This window comes from Pezoporus occidentalis, unplaced genomic scaffold (genome assembly GCF_034315485.1).
Source record: "Pezoporus occidentalis ecotype Australia unplaced genomic scaffold, CSIRO_AGI_Poc_V1 ctg217, whole genome shotgun sequence".
Classification (NCBI taxonomy): Eukaryota; Metazoa; Chordata; class Aves; order Psittaciformes; family Psittacidae; genus Pezoporus; species Pezoporus occidentalis.
In genome coordinates this window covers 282,587-292,632 of record NW_026914040.1, presented here as the reverse complement: position 1 = coordinate 292,632, position 10,046 = coordinate 282,587, and positions in this window count along the sequence as shown.

Below are 10,046 nucleotides of genomic sequence, written 5' to 3'. Positions count from 1 at the left end.
TATCTGCCGTCTTGGGAAACACTGGATTAAATAGGGCTGGATGAGACCCTGCTGTCATAGTGCTGAACAAACCAAAAGGCATCGTGCCATAGCTGAAAGCAGCTCAGGTCATATCGCACTCCCTGGGCTTGGAGGGCAGCTAAGGATATTCACTCCTCTGGATGTAAGATCCCAGTTAAATTCCTGCCAATTAAATCCCTGGCTATATTCTACCCTTGAGCAGATTCCCACCCTGTCAGCACACTGCACTCCTGCCTGCTCACAGCTAAATGAGCCTTCACCCTAGCTGGCATAGAACTGCTTCCATGCATGGTCTGGGGGAAAAGAAACCCAAACCAGTCCTTTCTAAATCTTTATTTAGGAGGTTTGGGATGGATGTCCTGCAGCCTCTCCCAGCCAGTGCATTTCTCTTCCAGCAGCATGAATGTGGATGCCAGACACCCTGCAATGGAGGGATAACATGTTTTGGCTCCTCCAAGCCCCTTAGTTTTGCTGCAAACCTAGTTTTTTTTTCCTTTCTTGCTCACTTTAGTACCACTGCAGCATCTCTTTCCTCCAAGAATTACAGCTTGGGTTCAGCCTTTTAAAGTAAGCAGAATCAGAGCTATCAGGATGCTCCTGTTGTGGTCTCACAAGTCTGATGCAACAGCATCAAAGTTGCCTTACTGGCATTGAAACTCCTTGCCTGGTACATCCTACAATGACATTTCCACAGATGGCTCCATTACTTGGGTTATAAAGACCCCATATCTCCACATTTTCTGCTATTCCACTATTTCCAAACTGTAATTTTTGTCCCTTTTAGTCAAACTTTTTGTTTGATCCCATCCGTTCACACTCTCCAACCTTATTTAATTCCACCTTTTTTAGCTCTCAGGCTCAGGTATTTTGTCTTTTATGGTAATTTCCACCTCTTCCCTCTGCAGAGTCTTTACCTCTGGACTCAGCTATCATCAGCTCCCTGCTCTTCCTTTAGTCAAAACTATTACTGGAAATCCATATATACTTTTAAAATGGACAAATTTCTCACCTTTCAACTCCATTTAGAAACTTTATTCTCACCAATAGGTTTCCCTTCCATCAAAGCCTGGTGTTGTCTCCATCCGGTCCTCAGCTTGGTGCTTACTCGTCTTCACAGAGTTCGAACTGATGCTCTTTCTTAGGGAAGGTACTGAATAAATAAGATGCCAGGCATGATGGCAGCAAATAGATCAGTGAGGTGCTCAGAGAGAAGACCTCTTAAGTTTCTCTTTTCCATGAAAAACACTGTTTTATGGCAACTACTCTGAGAAGAAGGTATAGGAGGAAAGCAACCATGGCACATCCTTCTCTTGAGCAGCAGGTGATTTCCTACCATGACAATTGGGGTTCACCCTATCTGGTTTTCAATGTGTGTGGTGCAGAGGCACAATCCAATCATTCAATGATGCTGCGAGGACTGGAGCAGCTCTGCTCTGGAGCCAGGCTGAGAGAGCTGGGCTGGGGCAGCCTGGACAAGAGAAGCTCCTGAAGGGGAGACCTTAGAGCAGCTCCAGTGCCTAAAGGGGCTGCAGGGAAGCTGGAGAGGGGCTTGGGACAAGGGCCTGGAGGGACAGGCCAAGGGGAATGGCTTTAACCTGCCGGAGGGGAGACTGAGATGAGCTCTTAGGCAGAAGCTCTTCCCTGGGAGGGTGCTGAGGCGCTGGCACAGGGTGCCCAGAGAAGCTGTGGCTGCCCCATCCCTGGCAGTGTTCAAGGCCAGGTTGGACACAGGGGCTTGGAGCAAGCTGCTTTAGTCGAAGGGGTCCCTGCCCGTGGCAGGGGGGTTGGAATTGGATGAGCTTTAAGGTCCCTTCCAACACAAACCAGGCTGGGATTCTATGAATGCACCACTTTGAATCCCTTGTGCTCAGGAGGGTGAGCAGGTACTGGTGGGCAGCAGCAGGTCTGATGAGCTGCATGCAAGGAAAAGATGTTGTGATAAACAGTAATCTTGTGATTAGCTTGTGAATCCCTCAGCCCAGTGTGGTAATCACCTTCCTCCTCAGCAGTCTTCTACCCAGGCATTGCACAGCAGCCCTGACAATGAGCTGCAGGATATCCATCTTTTCAGAGAACTTCCATCATCAATGTCTTTGAGGACCCAGTCCTGGATCCATTCTATCACTGGAGGATTCTTATGGATGTGATGCCCGAGATTAATCTATCCCCTGTGTCACGAACACTGAAGCTGCAGCTGCAGGGAATAACTGCTCCAGGCTGAGTCTTGGCAAATACCTTGGCATGGGAACATTTAAAAGATGATTTAATAACTCCAAAGGATCCCAAACCATGCAAGGACCAGGGAGTCATTACATATTGGCAGGACACAGAGGGGAGGTGGCCAACACAATGCACCTGCAGCTTATAACGTATGTATGAGCCCATAGAATCATAGAATAGAATCTTAGAATAGATAGGGCTGGAAAGGACCTTAAGATCTTCCAGTTCCAACAGGGCTGGCTCTCTGGCAGCTAGCCCCAACTAGGAGCTCAACAGATACAAGGTAGATCAGAAACAGTCAAGGATGAGAATATTGTAAGGCTACAGGCAGAGAAATGTGTAACTTGGCTTACCCAATGTCAGTCTTTATCTGGATTCAGCCTTCCCTGTGTCCTTGGTGTTTTTTCATGTGAACCAATTCCCATTTTGTTGGTATAGGAGAATGAATTGAATCATCCAGCTCTTCAGATTTTTCATCCAGTCTCTCCTCTGAATGAGGGAGTTAAAAACCCTGACGATTTTATTGATGCCCATTATAAAAGAACATAATACCTATAAAACATGCACTGTAGTTTTATGTCCTTTTGCATCCCGCAGTGTTTCAGTGGGCTGTAGCCACGGGTTGCCTCTGTCCCCCTAGTGCAACTCCAGACTTACACCAAGGCTCCAGATAAACATTCCCACAAGGAACCACAGCCCCAGAAAGAGAAGAAAATATTGAATGTGTGTGTGTCAAATGCAAGTAAGATGTTTGCTGGGGAATGAACCAATTGATAGGGTCAGAAATCCCTTGGTAAGATGAGTTAGGGCAGACTTACTGAATTTCTCAGAGCACTGAGTTGTCTTTAACTGGCACTTTTCCCATGCTGACGTGTTTGCAAGGGTCTCTTGTACTATCAGATCTCTTGGACATAAGCTGAGGTGTATTTTGCCACCCCAGGTGGGAAAGATGCAGGCACCACTATGAATTTCTCTCTCCTGTTTCCTTGGATGCTTTCCTTCCGAGCTTGGCTCCTTAGCATCGCATGAACAAAGCCCACTCCCAGGCAGAATTGCCTCACCGGCCTCATTTGTGTGCTGCGAGATAAGGGCTGGTTATTTGGCTGGTTGTCAGTTAATTAACAGACCGCTGATGAATTTGTGCCACTATCAGCAGGGCGTTATTGCTCTCCTGGGCACCTGCTGTCAATGGGAGGTAGAGGACAGAGCGCTTCCGCAATATCCGTGCTACAGAGCAAGTGGCCCCTGGGGTCTGTACCCTCCTACCAAGAGCAAGTGCTGTTGTTGCTGCAGATATCACAAAGCAGAGGATATTTCTGAAGAGAAGAAAGAAAATCGAGGACAAGATCCCCCCATGGCTTCCACCCAGGAAAGAAAGGCTTGTGCATACACCTGAACTGTAACTACTCAGGTTGAACACTTGCAATGAAATAACATTTTTCTTTTCTTTTTTCTTTTCTTTTCTTTTCTTTTCTTTTCTTTTCTTTTCTTTTCTTTTCTTTTCTTTTCTTTTCTTTTCTTTTCTTTTCTTTTCTTTTCTTTTCTTTTCTTTTCTTTTCTTTTCTTTTCTTTTCTTTTCTTTTCTTTTCTTTTCTTTTCTTTTCTCTTCTCTTTTCTTTTTTTCTTTTCTTTTCTTCTCTTCTCTTCTCTTCTCTTCTCTTCTCTTCTCTTTTCTTTTCTTCTCTTTTCTTCTCTTTTCTTCTCTTTTCTTTTCTTTTCTTCTCTTTTCTCTCTTCTCTCTTCTCTTCTTTCTCTTCTCTTCTCTTCTCTTCTCTTCTCTTCTCTTCTCTTCTCTTCTCTTCTCTTCTCTTCTCTTCTCTTCTCTTCTCTTCTCTTTTCTCTTTCTTTTCTTTCTTTCCTCTCTCCTCTCTTTCCTTTTCTTTTCTTCTCTTTTCTTTTCTCTTTTCTTTTCCTTTCCCCTTTCCTTTCCCCTTTCCCCTTTCCTTTCCCCTTTCCCCTTTCCTTTCCCCTCCTTTCCTTTCCTTTCCTTTCCTTTCCTTTCCTTTTCTTTCCTTTCCTTTCCTTTCCTTTCCTTTCCTTTCCTTTCCTTTCCTTTCCTTTCCTTTCCTTTCCTTTCCTTTCCTTTCCTTTCCTTTCCTTTCCTTTCCTTTCCTTTCCTTTCCTTTCCTTTCCTTTCCTTTCCTTTCCTTTCCTTTCCTTTCCTTTCCTTTCCTTTCCTTTCCTTTCCTTTCCTTTCCTTTCCTTTCCTTTCCTTTCCTTTCCTTTCCCTTCCCTTCCCTTCCCTTCCCTTCCCTTCCCCTTCCCTTCCCTTCCCTTTCCCTTCCCTTCCCTTCCCCTTCCCTTCCCTTCCCTTCCCTTCCCTTCCCTTCCCTTCCCTTCCCTTCCCTTCCCTTTCCCAGTTCCCTTCAGGGGGCTTAGAACTTGATGATTTTAAGGTCCTTTCCAACCCTAACTATTCTATGATTCTATGATTCTTTTCCTCTTTTCCTTTTCCTCTTCCTCTTTTCTTTCTGCCTCTTCTCTCTCTTCTCCCATTCCTCTCCTCTCCTCTCCTCTCCTCTCCTCTCCTCTCCTCTCCTCTCCTCTCCTCTCCTCTCCTCTCCTCTCCTCTCCTCATGATGAAGAGTTCCAGCAAGTGGAACTTGAACTTCCCTCTTCCCTGTGAGCTCCTGCACCCCTGGTTGCCACAAGGGTTTGAATACTTCAGATGGAGGGATAAATGAATGGACTACCCCCCCCCCATCATCCCTTACTCAACCCTTTCACTCTTTTGAGGTACCAAAACGAGTTCAGCCCAAGGGTCAAGGTGGGTTTCATTGAAAATGGGCAGCATCTCCCAGGGTTTGTCAGCAGAAGGCCGATGTCAGCACGAGACACAGGGCTCTGCTGTGAATAGACGTGGCTTTGGGGAGCTCTCTTTCTGGCTGCATGTTTTGGGGACTGAAAACCTTTTGCTGAGCGGGAGGTACATCTGCTAAGGGTTGGGTGATGAGAAAACACATGGAAGTGGAAGGAAACATGAGCACATGCTCTGTACTCACCCTGTGCTCAGGACAGGGCTTGGAGCAACCTGCTTTAGTGGAAGGTGTCCCTGCCCCTGGCAGAGAGTTGGAACCGGATGAGCTTCAAGGTCCCTTCCAATCCAAATGAGCTGTGATTCTATGATACGATTTCTGTTGTTTAACCAACCCATAATGCTTCAAGTTCTTCCACTCAAAGAGCATATCTCTACCCAGCCCGAGAAGGTGCATGATACAAACAGAGTGCAACAAGTTTCTTCAACAAAGAGTTTGCTGTCCTACAAAGCAGCAAATGACGTTGTGCAGAGGACTGGCCTCAGAGACCTCAGAAAAGCCACTGAAATACAAGTTCAAGGCCAAAACTTCTTTATCTCCATACTGTCAGTTATGATGTTGGACATCCAAGAAACATCAGATAAGCCACGTCTGTATGGTGGGAAATGCTGCCTGGGAAGCAGTAACTGTAAAGAATTTTACAAGGGCATAAAGTGGCAGGGTAAGGGGGAATGGATTTAAACTGACAGAGGGGAGATTTAGATGAGATCTTAGGAAGAAGAGCTGCCCTCTTCACACATACAAAGCCTTGATCATCTTTGGTCATAGCATCACATTGGGCACTGGGACTTAACAGGTCAATCCCCAGATCATAGGATTACAGAATCCCAGCCTGGTTTGTACTGGAAGGGATCTTAAAGCTCCTCCAGCTCCAAGCCCTGCCACGGGCAGGGACCCCTTCCACTAGAGCAGCTTGCTCCAAGCCCCTGTGTCCAACCTGGCCTTGAGCACTGCCAGGGATGGGGCAGCCACAGCTTCTCTGGGCACCCTGTGCCAGCGCCTCAGCACCCTCCCAGGGAAGAGCTTCTGCCTAAGAGCTCATCTCAGTCTCCCCTCGGGCAGGTTCAAGCCATTCCCCTTGGCCTGTCCCTCCAGGCCCTTGTCCCAAGCCCCTCTCCAGCTTTCCTGCAGCCCCTTTAGGCACTGGAGCTGCTCTCAGGTCTCCCCTTGAGGAGCCTTCTCTTGTCCAGGCTGACCCAGCCCAGCTCTCTCACCCTAAAGAAGCCACAGGGTGACTGACACCACCAAACTCCACGCTATTTACAAGGGGTAAGTGTCTTACTCTCACAGGAAATAGACGACTTTCATCTGTAACCTGTTTTGGCCTCTAAGCAAGGTATAAGAAAGCATTACATGTTGCAGTGAGGGGAAACGTTTGTGTAGGTCTCTCTGTTCTCAGATGATAGTGCACACCATTTCTGGTTTATTGTTTACTTTTCTTTCCTCTTTAATTGAAGCCCTGCTGTGAAGAATTAAAAGCAAACTTCTTTGATGAAGGGATATGCTTGGTCGTAAATAAATCTGTGCAAGCTTTGTCCATCCCTTTTGGAGCTGCTTGGAGGGAGCCCTGGGATTTACCAATGTGTGTCTTTCTGTAGTGAGTTGCTTTAATAGAAAGCAAGCCTTTGCTGCTCTCTCTGTTAAATGAATCTGCATCCCTCATGTCAGTGCTCTCTGCCAGGCTTGGAAATGCACCAGCTCTGATGAAGAACCTGTTGAAGAAGGAATGGGGGATGGACAGCAGCATCCTTTGAGGTGCATTGTGCTGGTGGTCTCACATCAGCCGAACATCTCCCTGTCAGCAGCCCTTGCCTCTTTGCTCCCCAACCCTGCCTTGAAGCACAGGGCCAGATGCCAAGAGTAAGTAGTGAAATGAAGCAGAGAGACTGGCAAGGAAGTAGAGGTGAGGAGCAGGGAGGATGCTCCCATGCGTGAATGGGAAGATCTAGGGTTCAACAGAGGAGGAGAGGCCAACAAAAAGGAAGCTCTCAGGAATCAGAGCTAATCAGAAACTCCATTTAGCCCAGTGTCATCCTGAGTTCCAGTTCAGGTGAACACCTGCTTGTGAAATCCCATTCTGCACTGTCACCCTCATGGGCAGATGGATGCGGTTTGGGAAGCCCGCGTGTCCTGTACATCCAAGTGCAAGGGTAAATAAGGCTGCAGTGTGGGGATTTCAGGCCAAGTGCTGCAGGAAAGCCAGGAGGTCCTGGCCATGCTTGCAAGGCTAATGTTTGTCTTAACATCCACTGTACTGTGGAAGGGTTCAGCCTTTTCCTCCCCAGTATAGGACAGATCCTCCACCAACAGATATGGGGTGCCTCTGCTTGGTTCAGTTTCAGTTTAGATCTAATAAGATCTTGCAGTGACTTTTTAACTGCACTGGGGAACCCAACCCCAGGCACCAGAGGCAGCAGCAAAGGTCAATTTCTGCTGATGGAAGGAAGAGAAGAGCCTTTACAAAAAGAGGATCCACAAGGGCAGTTTGGCAGCGGTCTCTCCCTGGTTCACATTATCGGGGTATCAATAGCAAGGGTAATGGCCCTATGGTTGCAGATACAACGTGCAAGGCTGTTTATAGCCTCTGCTGAGAAGCAGTTACTTTTACTCTCGTTGGCAGATCATTGTTTATGTCTCGTGTTTCGAAATCAGCTGGGTTCCAGCCTTCCCTCACCAAGTGGCGGAGCAGAGCGGACCCGTGCCCATGTGCTGCTCTTTAGCAACACAAACAGCACAGCCAGATTGCACTTAGCAGCGTTTGCTCACTCCCCAGACATGCAAGGCTTGGCCAGGAGCGCTCCAGCTCATTCCCAGCGGCTCCTTCAGCACAGCGAGCGATGTGGGAGAGTCACAGGCAGGTTAAAGGGTGGTTGGGAAGCTGTGAGATACCCTGGGACAAGAATGGGCTTGATGCTTGCGTTGAGGTCAGGGGTGGTTTGTAGTTCATGTTCTTGGAGGGATCAGCTACCCTTTCCCAGTTCCACTAATGGTTTTGATGGGGTCTGTTGACTCACGCAGCCATCATTTCATTTTGGCCTTCTCTCCATCTGCTCTAGCCCTTTTTGCCCAACCCAAATATTGCAGAAAAGACCCTGAGAGCCCAAAAGACAGTTTCAGTCTGTGAAGGTGGAGATGAATGAAAGGTTTTAGCTCTGAGAAGATTCGCATGGATATGTAGGGTCAACTTGTATGGATCACATTTACCCATTATGAACAGCTCATGCTGCCATTCCTTAATGTGTGCTGGTGAGGCACTGGAACAGGCTGCCCAAGACAGTTGTGAATGCTCCATCCCTGGCAGTGTTCAAGGCCAGGTTGGATGAAGCTTGGAGCAACCTGCTCTAGTGGAAGGTGTCCCTGCACATGGCAGGGGGTTGGAAACAGATGATTTTCAAGTCCTTTCCAATCCAAACCATTCTACGGTTCTAAGATTCTATGTTATTTATAGTGGTGCACTAAAGCCACCGTTGCTGTGCTGTTTACTCCATCATCAGATCTGTGGTTGGAAGCACTTTCATTCCTCCTTGTGGGTTTATTATCAGTTATGGGAAGAAGGGACACAGTATCCAGCCTATAGGAGCTGTTATTGCTGCACTTCACCTGCCCATTGCCTAAATAAGTCAAGTCCCAAATGGCCTTTTAGACTGGAAAGTCATCTGTGCAGAACTCCAGCAGTGGTACAGTCAGCTGCCAGCTGTACCAAGTACATTGGTGTTAATGGCCCAACCAGCACTGCAGACATAATCTTTAAGATCATTTATTCACAGTTCATCTACAATATCTAGACACCACTTAAGTGAGAAGACCAAGCTGAAGGCAATGCCCTGTTTATTGGTGGGTGCTGCAGTGGTGTACAAAGAGCTGAAGAGTTGTAGCACAAGTGTCATAGTGATGGCTCAATGCTGTATGTTCACCAAGAAGACATTATTCAGTGGGGAAACCTGAGAAATAAGGGCTGACGCCTGTAACTTAAACATAGGGAAACAGGGGGAGAAGGAGAAATTTAGAGGAAGCAAGAGCAGAGCACAAAGCCAGCCAAAAGCTTGTTGGTTCATCTTGCAAAGGGGGAACATTTGAGGTCTGCTGGCCACGCTCAGATTCAACTCCCAGGTAGCTGTGTTTTGAGCTCTGAGAATGATCAAAGCATCGCTTCTCCCCACTGGGAAGTGAACAGGGCTCAGAGGAGAGGGGAAGACCTGGGAGAAGCCACTGCTTTTTGTTTCTACGTCTGGTCCTGGGTTCAGGCCTGACCCATGAGGCACTGTGCTGTTCTGCAGAAGCCATACGGAGCTCCTGACACCCTCTGGCTTTGTATCACACAAAGGAGATAGATGCACCCCAGTGCCAGATGTGCTATATCACATTCCCCTTTAGCAGAACCCTCCGGCTCTCCAAACCACGTCATGTTTATGTAGACTCCCCAGCACCAATTATGCAATCTTTCCCCTTTTCTCTAGCCAACAACCATCCAATTAAAATGTGCAGTTACCATGGTTTCTTCCTCACCAGCCTGGGTAGTTTAGATGTGAAGTTTGGGTTTGTGGGGAAAGAAAGAAATAAAAGAAGCAGCATTTTCTTGTTCGGAAATGTACTCACTAGACTGATGGTCTTAAAATGGTCTCTTCAGCCCACTTTGTGTTTGGGGGTTTTGATGTTGTTATTCTGGGGGTTTCCACTCAAATACATAGGAAGGGAAGAGCTTAGAAATGGTTTACCCTGACAAATATACTGTTTTCAAACCAAATTTAAGCAGCCAAAGATGAAGACTGGAGCTGGGGGATGTCTGCTGGAGTATATGAACGTGCTGTTGGAAATAGTTTGCTGTTGGTTTAATTGTAGCCTCTTAAAATTCCCTGAATGTCATATAAAATAAAAAGCTTTGCAAGATGTCTTTTAGGGCAGAGCTGAAAATGAATGCAGAGCCTAGAAACAAACTGGTGTTGCTTAGACCGGGTTACAAAACCATGGCTTTTGTCATGCAGCATGTCT